The following is a 21,064-nucleotide window of genomic DNA, read 5'->3' as shown; positions in this document are numbered from 1 at the left end:
CAGGTCAGCTGACCCCAACTGCCAGCCACCCGCTGCAGGGGAGGCGGCGCTGACCGGCGCGAGCTCGCCATCGACGAGGTGGCCGACGATGAGGTCACCACCCACGTGACCACCGGGCCAAGGCGGACCTACCGGTGCATCTATCGGGGCCAGTGGAGCTCGGGAGCAAGCTCATCGGCGATTCATGGCGGCGTGGTGGCCTGACTCACCGTTGGCCGGCCATCTCTAGCCGAGAGGTGGCGCGGGGAGTGGCTTGAGAGCTACCCCGTGTTCGTGCGGTGCTCGTGCGCATAAAAAGGAGGTGAGAAGGAGGACGGAGGGGCGAGGTCCACGGAGCGACGCATCTCCGGTGAACTCGACCTAGCTTCGACGAGCAATTCCTGAGGAAGGGAAGCATCCCATGGCTTACTGAGGCGAGCATGGGGTGCGTGAGGTGGAGGCAGAGCTTTGGGCGAGACAGAGCGGTCGACGGTGAGCTAGGGTGGCCGAACAAGCCATCCGGCGAGGCGCGTGCGGTGGCGGAGCTGCCTGCGCGCGCGAGAGCTGCTGCTGTTCGAGTGAGAGGCAGGGGGACAAGGCAGCAAGTGAGAGGAGCATGGGGTGGAGCACGCATCTGGTTGGCTCTTGAGCCGAGCGCTGGTTGGATTCAGATAGCCATCAGTGTTCCATCATAATTGGTCGTCAAACTGCGAGGGGTCGGACCTCACTCAGGGGCTGATACAAATGATACAAGTATGTTTATCTTGCAAGCACTTCCTGTGTTAACTTTGCAAACATTCTCTAAGTTTTCCACTCTTCCCGTAACAAGTCCTAAGGGCTAGGATTTGGGGAGCAAATTCTAGGTATAACTGGTAGGACTACGGGAATCCCACACCCCAGCGGCTATGACTTCTTTGCTCACCAGCGTAATCAGAATTAGTTCACCCGCACTCCTAGTTTTTTGCAACTTGAGCTTTGGGAAGGGTCGGAGGGCACCAAAACCTCTCCTACAAAAAGAGGAAGCTGAAAAGCTATTTGCTGTAACAAAAGATGAAAAATTGTTCATTTTCGCACAAATTCACCACTTACAAAGTGATTTCTTTACAAAAGGACTGTTCACTGGGGGCTCCCCCACAAACTTATTCAATTACAGCCTCTACATAGCTTTGCTACGAGTACTACCATGGCCGCCACGCCACGCTCTCCATCGGCAATGTCCGGGCACGTACACGGCCCAGTTCGTCTAATGCGGCCGCCGCACACTGCTCCCCATCGGCGACATCCTACCACTTCGTGGGATCCTCGAAGGCGCCATCATCTGCAACGACGAGCACCACGCTGCTGACTGTGGTGTCCCTCCACTGGGGCGCCTAGGGACTATGCCATCATCATCAGCCACAACCCCGACAACGGCGCCTCCACCAGGACGCCCAAGGACTATGCCATTATCATCAGCCACAACCCTAACAACGGCGTCAGGGCAAGAAGCGCCTCCCGCCGAAGGAAGGGCGCAACAAACGACGACAAAGTCGATGACGCTCGGCACCCTCCAGTGCCTCTCCTCCTTCGGTGGCAGTGACCCCTCCTCAGCACAGGCGACCCACGCCATCTCATCTATGTTGGATAACCTCTAGCTCGACATCACGCTCTAGATTCACGAGCAGATCTATGAGTTTTTCTCTCCCTAGCATTACCCTCTCTTACTTAGGAACCGATGCATTCGGTGGAAAGGAAGGAGAAGAGGTGGCGGCTTAGAGGCTGGCGAGGAGGTGGGACGAGAACTCTTTCCCCCCCTATTTAAAGAATGGGCTTAGCAGCTAAGGAAAGGCGAAAGGTTCGGACAAAAAACTCTCTACCTTCCCCTATTCAATGCAAATGCGAAATCAATGCTGATGGAAATCTAAGGGGACACTATGGAGACGAAGGGACGTGCTCTGGTCGACAAGACGTCGCCTGGTCAGGCGGAACGACGTCTAGGCATGGCCTGCCACTAATGCGCCCTGGACGCAAGAACCGGGGCATGCTCGTATGTAGGCAACTCTCTGCTTCCCCAGGTAGGACCATGGAACGACCCAACAACAGAACCCCCCTCCAGGGGGAGCCCAATAGGCCGCCTAGGTTGATCGGATGGCCCAGGCAAAGCAACGAACGAACGACCATTGAAAGATAAGCACCTCTGTTTACTTACTTTGAGTGTTAATTTCTTTACCGAGCCTCTGACCTCGGCAACAGCAGAGGCATGGATATTGCTCGGGGGCTGCCAAGGGTGTCTATTTGTTTAGGCACCCCCTTCGCCTGACCCCTCCTTATGTTTAAAAAACCGGAAGCGCGGCGTGTGGGTATAAAACTTTGAATATAGCTGGACGAACCGCCGGACCTTACGCCTCGACAGCTACAATGTTTTATGTTCACCAGCATAAATCGAACTCACAGTTCCCCACACCGCAAGCCTTGGCTCCCGCCTTCCCAAAAAGGGTTTGGGGGGTCCACCTATAGAACCTCCTTCGAGGGGAGGATGTCAGGTCAACTAAATCACAAATTAACGCCGAGGAACAAGAACAAAAAATAGCGACTCTTATGCAGGTTACGCCAACCTCGTCGCAAACATCAGGTCTAAACCCCCCATGGGATGTTCTGGTTAGAGCCTCCCATCGCTCGTGTCACCGAGGTAACGTAACCCCCGCTTTCGTTTCAATTAAGTAATTCATTGAAACCATACATCCAAGCATGGCATATGCAAGTCTCTGCATCTCAACGCTTCATGTCATGTCACGAGGTGGGAGCCACCTCATTCAATATGAGCGGCGACCGACCGAGGTTTGAAGGCCGGCCCGCGAAGGGCTCGAGGCCGCCTTGCGTCAAACAGAGCTAGGGGAGAAAAATAGAGACAAGCCCCAGCGGCCTTGCCCAACCCTGCTCAGAGGCAGACAGGGGCGTCTTGACCTTTCTCGTTTGATTCTAACCCCGAGCCAAACCCACAGAATCTCCATCGAGGAGAGGCCAACAGGCCACCTAAGCCTATCGAATGGCTCAAGCATCTACCGGGAGGCGGGTTAAGAAGTAGTGAAATGCCACATGAGGGCTCTACCGATCCCGTCAGCAAATGATGGACCCGGATTTCACACGAACATACCCGATAGCGAGCTCATTGAGTGCAACACTCGAGCCATCGAGGCAAGTGTCGTCGACTCAGCCCCTCCGATTGCGGAAACTGAGGATGGGGTAACGAGCAAAAACATGGCCGACCCCCATCAGAACCTGAAGGGATCGGGGGCTCGAGCCAGATCGAGAGACCGAGGTTCGAAGGCTGACCCATGAAGGGTCCGGAGCCACCCCGCATCCAACAACAGCCAAGGGAGAAAACGCAGATGAGCCTCGACGGCCTCTGCCCAACCCGCATTGAGGCGGGTAGGGTCATCTCAACCTTCTAGTTCAATCCAGCCCCTAGCCGAGCCCATAGAAACCCCATTAAGGGGGAATCTATTGGAAGGTGGGGCAAGGAGCAATGGAATACCACCCAAAGGCTTTGCCAACTCAGTCACAAAGCATTGGGATCAGATTTCGCCCGAACATCCCCATTAACAAGCTCATAAAACACGTCACTCAAGCCACCCTGGCAAGTAACATCGCTTCCCTCGCTCCAGTCTCCAGTAACATTCGACCCCAGCAACCACAAGGGGTCAGATCTCACTCGGGGGCTCATAAAGGTACAGGTACCTCCTTTCCTTTTTTCCAAAAAGTGTTTACAACAGACCTCTTTCTCGCACCAAGACTAGCGGCAAAGTTTGGGGGAACAGATTGGTAAGACTACAAAAGGCCCATGCCCAGATGGCTACGGTAATTTTGCTCAACTAGCACAATCAAAATTTCCCCTAAACACCACAGGCCCTACGGTCTAAACAAACGAAAGGGTCGGATCGCGTAAATCTTTTCTCATTGCAAAAAGGGAAGAAGGTAAGACCAAACAAATGAAACCAAATTACGAAACAAAAGCCACAAATCCATTTTTGGACACAAAAGTACCGACACTTGTTCACATATTACAGATAAGTGTTTATCAAACTTATTCAACTAACTACTTCCGCAAAGGGAGAACCTCTTCTTTCAGCTTGTTCGCCAGGTTCCGCACGAGGGGAGTCACCGCCTTTTCCATCTCGTCTAGCTCAACATCTTCATAGATAGGCACGAAGCCATGGCTCATTACCTCTAGGTTAATCTCCCGATCATAATGGGAACGGGCAACAGCAAAGGCTTGGGTGATCCTAGTGTGAAAGGCGTCCTCCTCAAGTTGGTCCACCCACGTCGTGATACCCACGGCATGAGCCACGAGTGAGCTGGTTTCCACTAGCTGCGCCACCCTCAGGGCATCAATGACCACCCCAACAATGGCTTGTAGAAGGTCATGCTCATCGCTCTTAGTCCAGAGGATCCCTCACACTTTGGTAAGATCTTTCTCTAGCCTAGCAGCAACGCTCTCAGCGTCCAACCTTCGGTTCACCGTGACATCAAGATCCGCCCAGTGGGAGTCGGCCACCCCACGTGCTTCGTCGCGCTCTCGGATGGCCCGACCGTGATCCTCACGGGCTGTACTACTTCCGAGCAAAGTCTTTCCTCGGTCCGGCGTAGCTTGTCCCACTCCTCGCGCAACCGAGTGATCGTCTTGGCATCCCGGTCTGCCCTCTGCTACAACGCCGCCGACCTCTCCTCAGCCTTTAGCTTGAGGTCTCGCTCTGTCTCTAGCTCCGCTAGGAGCTCACCGACCCGCTCACTGGCCATGGCATCCTTCTATAGCAGCTCATCCCACCCCTTTCGAAGCCTGGCGACATCCTCCTCGCCTAGCTTCACCCTTGCCGATAGGTCCTCAAACATCCCATGAGCCTCCTCCGTGTCCCGACACCCTCGGCCTCTCGTTGCTGGGCGGTAGCAAGCTACGTGCCCACATCTCCTCATAGCCTGGCCTCCTCGGTAAGGCGGTCCCATTCCGCCTTTTGCTCATGAAGGAACCAGGACTTGTCCCGGCTACGAGCAACAATATTCTAAAAAAAGGACCAGAATAAAAAACATGAAAACATAGAAATGCGTGAAGAAAGAAGAAAACAAGTGAGAAGATCAAGCAGATACCTAGCTAGAAGGAACGAGGATTTCATGCAAGGCACCACTGGCCTCCCTCAAGGCACCCATCACCGCTGAGAGCTCGATGTCAAGATTCTCCCGCTCCAAGCTCTCGGCAGCATCATCAAGCGAAAAAAGAACCGATGCTGGGTCCTAAGCGGCCATCCACTGGACCGGCGGCTCACCCCGTGCGGGGAAGTGGCTGCCTCCCGACAATAGGGCCAAAGGCAGCTCCCTTCTGGTCCTCCCCACCACCGTCACGATGCCCGAAGACCCTCTGGCCATGTCATCCTTCATCGGGCCCACCTCAGGCACTGCGGCCTAGGCCGCCGGTGATGCGGATTGCGCTACTCCCTCGGGCGCTGCCAGGGCAACATCTAGCCCTGTCAGGCTTGCTACGATCGTGGGAACCACCGCCTGGGTCTCTGGGGGCACGGACTATGCTGCTCCCATGGATGCCATCGCGACTGCATCCAGATGCGCCTGGCTCGTCAGGGTTGGGAACCGCCCATCCGCGTCCCTCTCCATCCTACCCTTGTCGAACACCGTCGTTCGAGCCACCAGAGGCGCGGACTGCGCCGGCCCCTCGGATGCCACCATGGCTACGTCCGGTGGTTCCTGGCTGGGTGCGGTCACGACCACATCCACCAGCAATACCGGACTCCCGATTGGTGGGATCGTGTCCACCATGGAAGACGCCGCCTGCTCGGCAACCACCAAGGGCGTGGGCGCCATCGGACCGGCCAACGAGGCCACAGCGTTAGCGTCACTCCTACCCAAAATAGGGGCGACACCGGGCAGTGTGATTCGCCCTGCCTAGAGGGCAAGGCTCTTCCTAGGCGCCAGCCCTAGAGAGCGGCCCGTCCGCAAGAATCTACATGAAGGTGAAGGCATAAGGTCAAAGCAGAAAAATAAAAAAAGAGGGAAGAAAAATAGGGGAATCAGTGGCTTACTCTGACGCCTTTGGGTGGCGGGATCATTTTGGGGATGAACCCCCAGCCCCCTCCGACCTGTTTGGGCTGGCCCGTTTCGAGCCTGCCCCCTACTCTAGAGCGGGGGACCTCGTCTCCCTTATCTTTGAGGGTGCAACAATGGAGCCGCCCCTCTCCGTCAATGCCTCGGGCAGGGCGGCGGCACTACCCGCCTCCATCATCTCGGGGGTAGTGGTAGGTTCACTTCCCCTCATCCACTGATCCTCCACCAGAACCCCGCGTGAAGCGGTGGATCCTCCGGCTCCCGCTGGACCTAGAGGCAGGCCCGACTCCATCGTCCCCGCGTACTCGCTTCCCCCCACATGGAATAGGAAGGGTCCCTATGTGGGCAACGAGTCCTCATCCTCTAGGTCACCCCAATTCACACCGGCTGCTTCCGTATTGCCTTCTTCTTCGTCAAACTCGTCATCATCATCATCATCTTCACTGCTAGTCTCCTCTCCTCGATCGCGAGCTTGCTGCTTCCATATCGCCTTCTTCTTCACGAGCTCCCATGTCTTCTTGTCCCAACCGGCCATGGTGCGGTTTACTGCCACCCGAGTTGGGTCCTTCAGCAGTGGAGCCAGACTGTCCTTGAAGAACAGTCCTCCTGGCTGGTCTTGCTATCCCAAGGTTAGCATCAGGGGTCAGAAATTCAAGCGAAAAGAGGAGCAAGGGGAAAGAAAACTTACAAATTCAATAAACCCCGGTTCCGGCCGCATTGGGGGATGCCCCAGCATTGGGTACACAAAGTCAAGGATAGCGCCAATAGAATCCTTCGTAGGCTCCATCGCCTCCTTAATACGTTGTGCCACTTCAGAAGGAGGGAGCGCTTCATTGGCGAGCGCCGTCCCTTCGAACGATGCTTTGGGTACCATCTGATACAGGGGAAGCACGTGCGCCATCAGCGGCGCAACCCTCCTCGCATGGTAGGTGCCAATAATCCCAGACCCCTTCACGCCCCTCTCCTTTAGAGTTCAGAGGGCAGCGAGAAGGCCGTTGAGATGCTTCTTTTCCTTGGCCTTGACGCCCCACCCCCATGACTCTGGGGCCTCCAAGATGTAGCGCCCGGTGAAGGCTGGCAAGGGGGCGGCGGCGTCATTCTTGACATAGAACCATTGCGAATGTCACCCCTTGTTGGAGGTGGATAGACACATTAGCGGGTACACTCCTGCCCGGTTGCTATGGAGGTGAATGCTGGCGCACCCCACTGGTGCGTGCAGCTCTTGCTTCCTAGACCGCCTCTTCAGAAGATTGACGGCGAAGAGATACCGCCATAAGTCAAAGTGGGGACTGATCCCCAAGAACCCCTTGCACAAGGCAACGAACGCCGCAATGTGCTAGATCCAGTTGGGGGTAAGGTGTTGAAGCTCCACCTGGTAGTAGTCCATCAGTCCCCGAAGGAACTGATGGGCGGGCATGGCGAATCCCCGCTCGTGGAAGTGGGTGAAAGAAATGATGTACCCTTCGGGTGGCTCCGGTTCCTCCTCTTCACCGGGCAGCCACCACTCCTCAGCGGTGGTCAATGGGTGAAGGAGGCCTTGGCGGACGAGGCCCTCTAAGCGCTGAGGGGAGATGTTGGATTTGTACCCTAGGTCCATCACGACGGCGGGAGTAGCACGGGGAAGAAGGTAGCGGCGAGTTTAACGGTGGGAGCAGTGCACGTGTCGGAGGCTCTGGCGATTGACGGCAGAGGTTAGCGATGCGAAGGCGAAAAGGCGGAGTACGGAACCCTGGGGGTGAACCCCGTGGTTTTATAGGGGCGACGGATGCGAGAAGCGCAATCGTCCGCCTCAATCTCTGGGCCTACCACGCGCACCGCCATGTCACCTCATGGGATACGATCCCGCGAACCCTATCCTTTCCCACTAAAACCGTGCTGGACGGTTCGCCTTCTCAAGGAGACCGGACTCCTTTCCCATAGATGGGACATGGATCAGAACGCTTCTTCCCTAGCCCACCTAGGCCTGGAATGTCTAGGGATTGGCCCAATAGTCTTGACGACCAACCCAACAGAAGATGGGCCTGTAAGGAACCGAAACCCAGGTACACGAGCATCAACTGGGCCTAGATCCAAAGTCGAGCCCTATCCAGGTTAACCCTGGACAAAATCCCTACAAATGGGACACCAGGGTTCCCCTAAAGCTTTCTGGTTGATGAAACCAAACCTCATAGCCTTACCCGCGAAGGGTCCGAAGCACCCCAGGTGATTCCGCCCAAATCACCCGGGGGCTCGGGGACTACACCCATCGGGTGCGCTCGTGCGCACCCTCTGGCAAATCAAAATACCCCTCGGGCGATTCTGCTCAAATCACCTAGGGGCTCGGGGGCTACTGTCAGGGACCTAATACCAGGGTACCCCGGTGAGGTGAAACTGATAAACCATCGAACATTGACACTCTCGATCAAACGAGAATGTTATTATGTCTCTTGTCCAGACCGACGGGAGACTAGTTCCACCTCGCCCAACCCCCGAGGGTCAGACTCCGCCTCGCTCGACCCCCGAGGGTCAGACTCCACCTCGCCCGACCCCCAAGGATCAGACTTCGCCTCGCCCGGCCCTCGAGGGTCAGACTCCGCCTCGCCCAACCCCTGAGGGCTAGACTCTGCCTCGCCCAGCCCTCGAGGGCTAGGCTCCGCCCTTCCTGATGGCCCAGGGCTAGGCTCCACCCCACCCGACGGCCGAGGGCAGACTCCGCCTCGCCCTACAAGTACACCCTGCTCCATCATCAGGATGAGCATGAGGTACCACATGACACTCGAGTCAAACGCAGCGCCAAGGACCATGCCCTGTGCCATGGCAGGAAAAGTACCGCCAAGGTACGATGGGATGGGTGCTTTAGACCATTTCGGCATTGCAGAGTTCAAACAGTATTGTAGGCGCCGCCTTTAGCCCTTAGACACGAAACCCAACGTAGACATACGACAACCACTACGGTCCAGGGAGAGACTCGTGCCTTCTACAAATGATGGATGTACTGCCACCATGCCGTGGTCCCAAAGGAGCGGCGCCCGCTCCATGACCCATTGGGCCCACCGGATCAGAGCACTCACTTCGGCCTCCGGACGTCCTCTCCGATCAGAAAGCCTTGCCCATGGCGCTACTTCTAACTCTGACCCCCGCGTCCCTTCGACCGAGGCTCATAGGAACTAGATGGCGCGCGAAGAGAGGAAGGGCAAGGCTCATAAGTCAAAACCACTATACCAGAGTCCATACCCTGCACAGAGTAGTACTCTGTAGCCATCCTGACATTCTATAGTGACATCAACAGTGTTGTAGGCGCCTACCATTATCTGATATCCGCCGGTATGGGCAACAAGGCTCGGTAAACATGGACAACAAGGCTCGGAGGCATACACACCCTTTCCCTCTCACTTGTAAAGCCGTCCCCTTCATCTATAAAAGGGGATGTGCTTCCTCCAGCAAAGGGGACCGACTCTTGACAGATAAGTAGAACACACACACAACATGACAGACACAGCTGAGCAGCGACCAAGCTCTCGGCAACCTTTTTGATCATTCCATCAGAGACTTGGGACTCGTCCCTCTCTCGACTGTTTTGTACCCCCTACTACAAACCATTTTCGGTACTAATAACACGAGCAGCAGCAGCAAACTAGAGGTAGGGACATTCTGCCCGAACCAGTATAATCCTCATGTCCTTTAGTGCACCATCTGGGCCTAACACGCATCAATTATAAATTTACTTATCGGTGTTGGTTCGAAACACCGACACATTTGTTGTAGCCTCATGCACCGAGGTAGCACCACAAAGGATGAGATCATAGGCAAAGAGAAGTGAGTGGATAGGAGGGCACCCAAGGCCAAGAGTATATCCAGAAAGGTTGGAGTTGAGGACGGCATTATGCAAATGGATAGAAAGCTCATTAATTATGACCACAAAAAGGTAGGGTGAAAGGGTGCAGCCTTGGCGAATATCGCGCTAAGGAGAGAAAGTAGTCGTAGGCTCACCGTTGACAAGGATAGAGAAATTAGGAGTGGAGATGCAGGCCTAAATTAGATGAATGAAATTGGATTGTAACCCTAGACGGTTGAGGGCAGCAGTAGTGAAGTCCCAATCAAGGCGATCAAACACTTTGGCAAGGTCAAGCTTGAGGAGGAAAGCCTGCTGGTTCCAAGTCTTAAGAGTGAAAGAGTGGATGATTTCCTAGGTAATGACAATGTCGGAAGAAATGTGCCTATTCTTGATGAAAGCAGCATGGGAATGATCAATGTAGTTGGGAAGGTGAGGCTTCAGTCTATCAGCCAGAGATTTAGCTATAACCTTATAAATAACATTACAAAGACTAATAGGCCTGAAGTCTTGCGGCAAAATAGGTTGCATTTTCTTAGGGATGAGGACAAGAAAAGTTTGATTCAACTCAGGTTGAAGAAATGCTGATGTATAGAAGTCACGTACCAGGGTGTGGACATCCTGAGATATCCAAGGCCAAGCCAACTTGTAGCATGCCGCATTTAGACCGTTAGGTCCTGGAGAGGCATTGCTGCGCATATTTTTTATAATGGTGTGTAACTCCTATACGACTGGGATTGAATTGGTGTAGTTGTCGTTGTGAGTATATGGATCTATGAAGCCTGCATGGGTATGGTTAGCAACAGAGGCAATAATAGAATTAGTAATATAGCTCTGATGGCCACTAGGAGCTTGGGAGTTGAAGATGTTATGAAAATAAGCTGTGAGAGTGTCAGCTAATTGGTCAGGGGTAGTGGAGTGGGAGCCATCAGGGTTCATCAGGTAAGAGATCCTATTTTTTCTATTTCTTTTGGTGATAGAAAGATGGAAGAAGGTGGTGTTGCAGTCTCCTTGAGTGGCCCAATTTTTCTTGGCTCGCTGTAGGTGAAATTCTTCATCTTTAAGGAGGATTTGGTGGTGCTGGTGAGTCAGGTGGTTTTGGAGATCAAAGTCTTGCTATTGAGGAGGTTTTGTCTGCTCCTGCAAAAGTTGTTCTTCAATAGTCGCAAGTTGGTTGGATAGTTTTGGATTGGTTTTACGCCATTTGCGCAAATCCGAAGCCAAATACTTGGTTTTGTGGATGAAGGGTCTTGAAGCCGAATGGCTCCAGCTTTGCTGAGCCACCATTTGATAATCCTACTCCCTGATCCACAAATTCTCGAATCAAAGAGGTTTGTTAATGGGCCTTCTCGCAGAATTAAGAATAGTGAGGATTGGAGCATGGTCGCTACAGAGCATGGGGAGATGGTAGACGATCATCGTAGGGTGAGCCATACACCATTCTGCATTGATAAGACATCGATCAAGGCGCTGAAACATCAGAATTGTGGTGAATCTCTTGTTGGTCCTGGTGTAAGTTGGTCCGCTATACCCCAAATCAATAAAACCACACTGCTTGACATGATCTCAAAAAGCATTAATACGATGTACATCAGGTCTACCAGGACCTAATTTTTCATTAGCATGCATGATATGGTTTATATCTCCCATACATATTATAGGCAAGTTGCTATTATTTTCAACAAAATTAAGCACTTGAGTCCATATGGCATTGGTAGCTTGGTGATGAGGGTCACCGTAGATGCAAACTAGACCAAACTACTGCAAACTAAAGACTGCTTGTACACAAAGCGAAGATATAAGGGTGGGAGTGATCTACTACTGTAAGATTAACTTCATTATTCTAGATAAGCCAAAGGCCACTAGATTGGCCTTGAGATAGATCTACAAGCGCATCAAAGGAACTAAAACAATTTATAAGCGCAGTTTGTTTGATGGAAGAGTTTCTAGTTTCTAAAATGAAGCATACCTGCACATTAGTCAAGCTAATTAGGCGGGCTAGGTGTGTCATCTTGGAACTATGAAGGCTCCCACCTGAGCCTCAATAGTTCCATGTGACCATACTCATGGCGCCCTTGGCACCTTGGAGGCTAGCGCCGAAGCTTGAGTATCAGTGTCTGGGTGGTCTTGGAGAGGCACAACAGTAGGCATAGTCCATAGTCCATCATGTTGGGCACCTTGAGCCTGAGCTAGATGGTTGGCCTGCAGCGTAGGCATAGGATCGGAGAAGGAGATCTAGCCCTCCTCATTGATGGAGAGGAAAGGTGGATCTAATCCTGGCTTGCGTGGGGTCAAAGATGGAGCGGGGAGAGCAGGTAGGAGGAGGAGGAGATGGCGAAGGTGGAGATGAAGTCCACAACTGCCATGGTCAGAGCGGTGGTCGGAGTCCCAGCCAAGGTCCGCAGCACGCCTGCGCCAAGTCGGGGAATTGCGGCAGCGATGGTGCAGAGGAGAGGACACCAGGACCAAAATGGAATATAGAAATCGACGTGGTTGATGGCGGTGAGGGGAGAGTGACAGCGCGGCTTCCTTACTAGTAGGCGCACGAGCCAAGGGGCGTAGATCGGCCGGTGATGGCCTAGAGGCTGGCAACCAAGGAGGTGAATGTCTTGCAGCGGTAGTTGCTCCAGTAGCCTGGGCCAGCAGGCGGCGACAGAGCCAGGAATGAGGAGCGGGAAGGGTGACACGGCATGAGGAAGAGAGGGAGATGCTTGATGAGGGTGGAGAAGGGCCAGAACAGAGGGAGTAGCGGCTGCGGGGAGCACTACTCGGCTGCCATGGCTGAAGCGCGGCTTTGCCGACTACAGTAGCGAGCAAGATGGAGAGGAGATAGAGACCTACGCCCTCCACTTGGGATAGGAACAGAGGTGATGGCAGCGAGGCTACATGATGTGGATGAGGAGGTGAGGGCAAAAAGGAAAGATCTAGCAGCTTGGGAACGATGGGTGGCAGATCCGAGGTGATGGGACTGACGACATCCATGGTGGAGAAGGGGAAAAGGAGATGAACAAAAGTACCAAGAAAGGAGAAATTTTTGGTTTCCTCAACTTGATAAAGCATCTTGGGGTGGGAAGAGCAGAGGATTGGCCACGGACGATGGATTTGGGAGCAGGAGTTGAGAGCACGGCGTGAGGAAAGTGAAAGAGCTTACCGTGCAGGTGATGAACAAAGGGGTTCAAATCTAGCGTAGGGGATGAATCTCAAACGATCTAGTAAAGCAAGATTCACTACTACAGATTGATCTTTCACTATCGCCACTTTCACCACCGTAGTGATAGAAGTGATGGTGTTATACTTCCACCGATGGGTTAACAATAGATGTGGCAGTGGTATTTTCTTAGTCGTATGAAAAGCTAAGCCGACTGGGATATGTGTTATGGCCGTCGGCCCTCCACGACTATTTGGTTTATCAGCGGGTGAAGTCAGCGTGAGTTATCTCCCAACTACTCACAATACAGTTGCATCTCCATTACTTGCACTTGTCCATCTTCAAGGTTGGCCTATTTAAATAGGGTCTAGATACACCTCTTGGGCTCAATCCACACATTCTTGAATCCACACACTCGTGAGCTACTGTATCTTTCCTCATCACCAAGAAGTGGTTTGTCTTCATCCTTGCACCTCTCATGGCCTCAAGACGGAGATAAAGCACCTCATAGGGATGCTAGTGTTTGGAGAAGGCCTTCAAGATTAGGTGCTTTAGATTTCATAATCTTATTGACTTTCAGGATCGAGATGCAGATTTGCATCCCTTGATCCTCAGAGGTAGCAAGATTATGGAATATAAAGCACCTCACTAAGATGCTGGTGCAAGTTTTGCGAGGTGCTCCTTCTCCATCCTTTGCGAGGTGCTACCGTTGAACAAGAGCTTAACCTTGATGATTGTAGATCTTCTTGTAGATCTTGTGTTAACAGAAGATCTGCAATCATCTGGTTCTCTCTTGTTCAATGGCTCCATACTCGATTAGGGTGCTTCTAGTTTGAGAGGTGCTCATCCTTCAAGATTGGGTGCTTATATTCCATCTTACAACTCTCACGGTCAAGAAGCAGATCATATCCCTTGACCATGAGGGTTGCAAGATGGAAGGTAGAGCACCTCACTGAGGATGAAGTTTTGTGATGGGCTGCGTCATTCTTTAGATTCCATGATCTTTGTACCTCGGAGGATTGAGATGTAGATCTGTTGCTTTGTATGTGCAAACCGCCGTATGATATGGATCTGTTATCGCATAGATCTTAATGGAAAATATGTAAAGAAGTACTACCCAAGTATTTGGGTCGATGCTTGATAGCTGAGTCTCATCGGCTCAAAATAGCTAACACCTAGAGTATTGCCTTTAGAATAAAAAATAACAATAAAAGACATAGGATCAAAAGTGACATTTAAATAGTATATTCTTTACTTATAACACCCTAGATATAATCTATGGTTCTAGGAAAACATTGTTTACAACATCTTCTGCATGGATGATAACTACGATAGCCTCGGCAGCATCAGTGAAGTCTCCAATCAGGTCTCCTTGATCTTTCAGCCGATCAGTGTCTAGAAAACAAGGTTCCAGGTGACATAGCTCATGCCCTGAATGTAGTTGCACTACAGCCAGAGAGACACCGGCACCATAGCGGACCCCATGAGTTGCCACTTCTCTAGCACAAACCGGGATATCAAGCGATCTCCAAAGAAACACTCCTGGCGTTGACTGCTACAACTGCGCCAAGTGCTGCACGTTGGAGGGCTCATGGCAATTCTCTAGGTCGATCACCCAGCGATAAGCCTTCTTGATCTCGCGATGAGAAGCAGCCAGTTGTTCCTCAAGATCTAATGAAAATGAAGGGTTACCAGATAATGTCACGAATATAAAAGCAAAGACTCTTCAAAGAAAATTTACCTACTGCCCTAGCATGAGCTTCATCAACCCTCATCTGAGCAACATTGGTCTCTTCTTCAGATACAGAGAGGGCTATTTTAATGGCATCGAGACATTGCTCGAGCCGACCTACCTCAAGTGTGGCTTCAGAATATAGGTTTCCGGCCTCCCTCCTTTCACGAATAAGATTTTGGATATCCTGACCCGACTCGAAGGATGAAGATGAAGATGAAGATACCATGGACCCAGCAAGATGTGCTTCGATAGCATGCACAATCAATTGTTGTCCAACCTCCATCGGAGTTGGCCGATGTACCGCAGCATGAGAGGTAGCCCTGCATATTCAAAAGATTAATACAAGGCAGCCATAGAGATAAGAAATCATTCCCTCTCACCCTTGGCGACGAAGAGGGACATGAAGGCATGGAGGCAGATCCACGGCCTCTAGAGTTTCCTCCCTTGGACGCTTGCCATGAGCCATTTTTCAGAAGAAGACTAGAAGGAGAAAACAAAGAAGAAAAGATATGTGTCACAGCACAACAAATGAACACAAGTATTATTCCTTCTACTCCGCCTTGCCTCCAAATTTATATCCCCTGGGACCTCTATAGTGGGTTCACCGAGTTATGAACAATATTGGGGGCATGTGTTCACACCAAAATTTGTTACTCCCTCCGTTCCAAAAAGAATGCAATTATTGCTTCATGAGGAGTGAAGGGATTTCAACTTTGACCAAAATTACACAGAAAATACTAACATTTATAATCCAAAACAAATATCAACAGATTCATGACATAATATATTTTCATAATAAGTATTTTTTTGGGACGGAGGTAGTAAGATGCACAGGAAGCCCAAAACTCAGGGAAGCGTGCATGAGTGTTGAATGTCGTCCCAACTTCCAACACTGTCCCCAGCACTTGTTACGCCAGGAATCGTCGTATACCTCATCTTCCCTGATGCGTGCTCCCTAGATCATGTATCTTAACTGCACTGAGTCTAGGTGCATCTTCAAGGTGAGTGTTGAATGTCCCAACTTCGAACACCATCCCTACCACTTGTTATGTCGGGAACCGTCATATACCTTGTCTTCCCTGATGCGTGTTACCTAGATCACGTATCTTAACTGCATTGAGTCTAGGTGCATCTTCAAGGTTGGCCTATTTAAGCTGGGTCTAGGTGCACTGAGTCTCTCGCCCCTCCCCTCGCTCTAAATCCTTTAGCATTAGACTTAGTGAGAGAGCGGCAACTCCTTTCATCCACCATGGTTCATGGAGTACTTCAGCGGCTCTGCCATTGCTGGGAGAAGGCTTTCAAGATCGGGTTCTATAGCGGCCTGCTGGTGGCTATTCATCTTGGGTGTTAGAGGAAGTTCTGCGAAGAGATGGGGAAGAACAATACCATCTTCAGTGGCCTGAGTCACCGGTGACACGGCGGCTAGGCTTGTTAATGGTCGGCGTGTGGGAGACTTTCAGGTCAGAATATCTATAGGAAATCCTAGAGGGCGGAGGGTGCTTGTTGTTGCTGGGAAACCTTTTGAGCCCATAGATCTCCACCTAGGATCTCTCGACGCCGCACCATGCGTTCCTCCCCGATGATGAAGAAGATGTCATGGGCAAGGCTCCTCATGGGGCTCCTCATCTTCATGGATGTTAGGGGGAGTTCCACGAGGTGGTTCTTCCATAGGCTTCTTGTATGCATCATCCCTGCTCATGGCGAAGATCCGGAGGTGCAGTGAAGGTTTAGTTATGCCTTTGTCCGGGTTCTACGCTTCACGAGATGTCCATCACTGAGTGTGGGGATAAACCTACGCTCATCACTGAAATTTGGCTTATGCTGATGCTTTTGCTGATTTGTTGTGAGAGATAAACACTGTTTGTTTGCTGAGAAGTACTGCTGAAGAATAGGGCCAAGGTTTTTGTCATCATAACTATAGTTGCTAATAGATCCTTGTTATTGTACGCCTGGTGAATTAAAAGTGTAACAGAGTTAATCGAAAAAGAATGTCTTTTGTTGATTTTGAACACTGTTAGTATCAACATTGTACAATTATGTCACCGTTAGATAAGCGTCATTGAAAAAATTGTATCACCGCCACTATTCGCCATTAGGTGCTAACATCTTCTTACTATAACCTACAAAAATAATGTTCGAAATAATTTGTTCCTTTCCAATGTTCAATTTCCGTATGACATGCCCATCGTTAGGTGCAATGTACCATCTTGTTTAAGACCCAATCACCACCGCTGGTAGCCTTCACCGCCGATATCGTCAAAATTTGCAAGCCAGCGCGAGACTCCCATGCATTTTTAGAATTTTTGGTGTGTTTGTAGTTAGCTTACAAAGACCGCTACCCACCTAGCCGCCACCCTATCCGTCTACTCCTCAAGTGCTGCTTTTCCTCTCCTACTCATCGGCGTGCAAGCTGCCACTTACCACCGACAAGCTAGTGCTCCACGCTGGTATGCCTCACCGGCACGCCCACATAGATCCACCGGTGACCAGACTGGTACTCATCACCGCCATGGCCGTTTGAGCTCACTACCACAAGATCCAAAGGCAAGGGTAATGCCTTCTTGCACTTCCCTTATCCATGTTTCTTGACTTTTTATTCCCCTCTTATCTCATCGGAGTATGAATTAGGCTTCCATATGATCATTAAGGAGCTCATGAGCACATCCCCACAGGTGCTCCTACTTTGATTCAGGCGACAGTGCTATCGCTTCCATCGCTGGCCCTGCTCCACCACATCCTAGTCAAGATGGAGGAGGAGGTCACCAACAAGAGGAACGAAGTAGACATCCTCATAGATGATGTCTTGGTCCTTATCCTTCACTGCCTCATTGCCCGCATCTTGTGTAGCTGCAAGTGTGTGTGTCACTCCTAGTATCGCCTCATCTCCAAATCCGAGCACCGTAAGGAGCTACCCCAGTTTGTCACAGGATTCATCTATGGCAACTAGAAAGGCAAACACTGATTCGCCAGCTTCACCGGTGAATACTCCTTCTTTTCCTTCTTGCCCTTCCCCATTTAGGATTTAGTCATCTCAGATTGCTGTAGAGGCGTCTTCCTCTGCTGGTGCATTGGGCTTCGCTATGTTGTCTGCAATCTGGTGACTAGCAAATCAGTTGTACTATCGCATAGCAACCTTTGTTATGGTTCAGCTTGCTTGGGGTTTGATCCCACAATCTCCTCGTGCTTCCATGTGGTAGAACTGTGGGTAAGGTTGCTTGGGGTGTTAGTTGTCAGCATCTACTCATCCAAAACTGGAGCATGGATGTGTAAAGAATCTAAATGGGGAGAGGATATTCTAGTATGTAAATTTTTAGGAACTATGTTTCTTAATGGTTTTATGCACATGCTGGAGGTGTCCCACATAGTTGCTATTGATATGGAGGGAAAGACATGGAGGAAAATTCTTAGGCCACTAGGTCCTGCAATGTCCATCCATGGAGATCAAGGTCAATTATGTCTATGTATTGCTGATATTTTCAATACGTCTAACCTTTCAATCTGGATCCTTGAAGGCTATGGTACTAGTAAATGGACATTGAGGCATATGGTGAACACGCTGCAACTATTTGGACTGAACAATATTGGACTCAGTTCTGAGGCTGCCAATGTGGACTATAGAGTGATTGCAGTTCACCTAGAATGGAATTTGATTTTCCTTGTTGGGGAGGATAGCACCCTGATGGCATATGACATGAGCCACATAAAAGTTCATGTCCTCCCGGCCCGGGTTGTTCGCTATCCTAAAAGTACCTAGAGTATTTATTTAAATGGACCTCACTATCTGCCTAATGTTCCCTTGTTCATAGAATCATTAGCAGAGTCGTTGTTGATAGTGGTTCTCATCTATTATGAACCATCAATATAACTTGGAATCATGCATGAAAATGATCACTAATATAGACATAGGGGTTTATACTAACAATTTCCATAAGTTTTGGTGAATCTATGTTATCAGCAGGGTTTATCTAGAAAATCGTCAAGGAGGATCAATTTGTCAAATTAAATCATGTTTTTCCATGGCGTAAACAACTCCAAAAGGTTTCAAAGGACACCAGAAGATACTCCACCAAAGCGGGGCCTGAGAGGATGCTAGGTGGATGGTCCCACCTATAGGCCAGCCGATCCCCTGGGCACACCAATCAGCCTCCGCTTCGACGTCGGTTCCTCCACCGCCTTCTAGATTACATCTATGCCATTTATTCAAGCTGGTTTGATCTGAGGGCTCAGGATTGACGCTCCAACCTATATATACCAGCCCCTGCCCCCCTCCTTGAGGCATCTATCATCAGATCATAAGTCAAGATCAGATCAGAAATTAGGGTTTCCAGAGAGATAAGAATAGAGCTCCAATTCCTCAAAGTTCTAGTATAGGCTAGCTAGCAAGATTCAAGTAGAGCTTGGGTTATTGCTTAGGATTCTGGATTCGTCATCTAGAGGCTAGAAAAGCCATTGTATCCCTCTATATTTCGACTTTGTGCTACTTCAATGCTATGTTGATATAATCATGATTGATAATGAATTTATACATATGTTCGCAAAGTGCTTAGCTCAATACTTGAGTGAGTTAAGTGGTCGACACTTTGTAAGTGTGGTGCTTAAATATTGTTTACCTGTGGATGCACTCTACACTCTGGGTCATGTGGTAGATCGCATATGTGACACTCCCGTTAAGTCCTTTGTAGTCCACTCCCCATTTATAGAACAAGTAGAAACCGGTTGCGAAGGGAGACAAGCTCTGTTCTTGATCTTCCTTAGTAATGTTCCTTATGAATAGATACAGAGTTAATTATGCTATAGATGAGAGTGTATATACTTGGGTGTACAAAAGACTTAGTAAATAAGGAATGACTTAGGAATCTTTTGCTCTTAATTAATCTCCTGCCTAGCCATACTACATTTATGAGTATCTATGTCTATCTCTAGAATACTATCATTACCTCACACTTATCATACATTTATTACTTGACTTACCCCTGCTATAGTATGAGAGTTAATGATCTTGTCATAAGTATGCATGTTTGTCAATATCTCTAGCCACCCCATCGCTCCTCCCTGTGGAAAATATAAATAATGATACTTGGTATACTCCCGGCTGAAATGCTATAATGGTATATTATCTATGCACTTGCGGATACTTAATAATTACCAACAATGCATTTCTGGCATCATTGCTATGGATGATAACTTATTAAAGAGTGATGCTAAGAAATGTCAACAAGCATTTTTGGCGCTGTTGCCGGGGAGGGGCACAAGGCTAAGAGAATTGATCAAATAAATACTTATAGATGAGATCATACCTCTACTTTAGCAGGCTTACCCTTGTTTATCTTTGTTCATATCTTATACAGGGTATTGCAGGATTAGTTGTGATTCACCAACAATCTCCATCAATCAGAATCAACCCAATCAAGAGGAAGCTCAACACCAGTTTCTGAAGTTATGGCTGAAAAGACTCTGCTTGAATTCTCTGCTCCAAGCACCAAGAACATCCGCACTAGACCAACACTCAAAACCAACAACCTTGAGTTCAAACTCAAGCCAAGCCTCATCAACATGGTGCAAGCTACCCCATTTAGCGGAAAGGCACATGAAGATGCTAATGCTCATCTTCAGAATTTTCTAGAGATTAGCAGCACAATCACCAACAAGGACATTGCTTAAGATATCATACTACTCCGCTTGTTTCCATTCTCGCTAGTGGGAAGGGCGAAGCAGTGGTTCTACACCAACAAAGATAACATCATTACATGGGCAAAATGTTTGAAGGCCTTTCTAGCAAAGTTCTTCCCTATAGGCAAGACCAAGGCCTTAAGAGGAAAGATTTCCAACTTCCAACAGCAAAAAGGAGAAACCATTTTAGAAGCATGGGAACATTTTCAAGAATATATTTCAGATTGTCCTCATCATGGGATGGAAGATTGATTGTTCATGCAAAGTTTTTACCATGGATTAACTCAGAAAGCTCATGAACAACTGGATGCAACTGCTAGAGGAGCATTTATGTCACTCACCCTTAGAAAAGCTAAAGCTCTCATGGAGAAGATAGCCTCTAACCAAGGCTGGTCTCAATACAATAATCCAGCATGCAACAAGAGTGAAGAAGTACCAAAAGAGGTGTGTGCACTGTCAACTAAGATGGACATCTTATTGAATTGGCTTGATCAATGAGCCAATTACAAGAAAGACCGTCAAGCTATACAAGATGCTTACAATGCTCAAAATGCATGTGGAGAATATTTAGGGTTGATTTCCCAGAAAATCAAGAGGATGCAAACATTGTCATCAACTCTGCTCTACAACAACA

General features: G+C 49.8%; 1 non-coding gene across 1 annotated transcript; it reads right to left on the bottom strand.

Annotated features, from left to right (window-relative positions):
• Nucleotides 1-20,564: 20,564 nt before the first annotated feature.
• LOC136525076 (small nucleolar RNA R71) lies at nucleotides 20,565-20,672 on the bottom strand. Its single transcript, XR_010776404.1, has one exon. It is a non-coding gene; the product is annotated as a small nucleolar RNA R71 (small nucleolar RNA).
• Between the last annotated feature and the right edge of the window lie 392 nt (nucleotides 20,673-21,064).

Source organism: Miscanthus floridulus, chromosome 18 (genome assembly GCF_019320115.1).
Source record: "Miscanthus floridulus cultivar M001 chromosome 18, ASM1932011v1, whole genome shotgun sequence".
NCBI classification, from domain to species: Eukaryota; Viridiplantae; Streptophyta; class Magnoliopsida; order Poales; family Poaceae; genus Miscanthus; species Miscanthus floridulus.
This window is presented reverse-complemented; position numbering and strand designations above follow the sequence as displayed.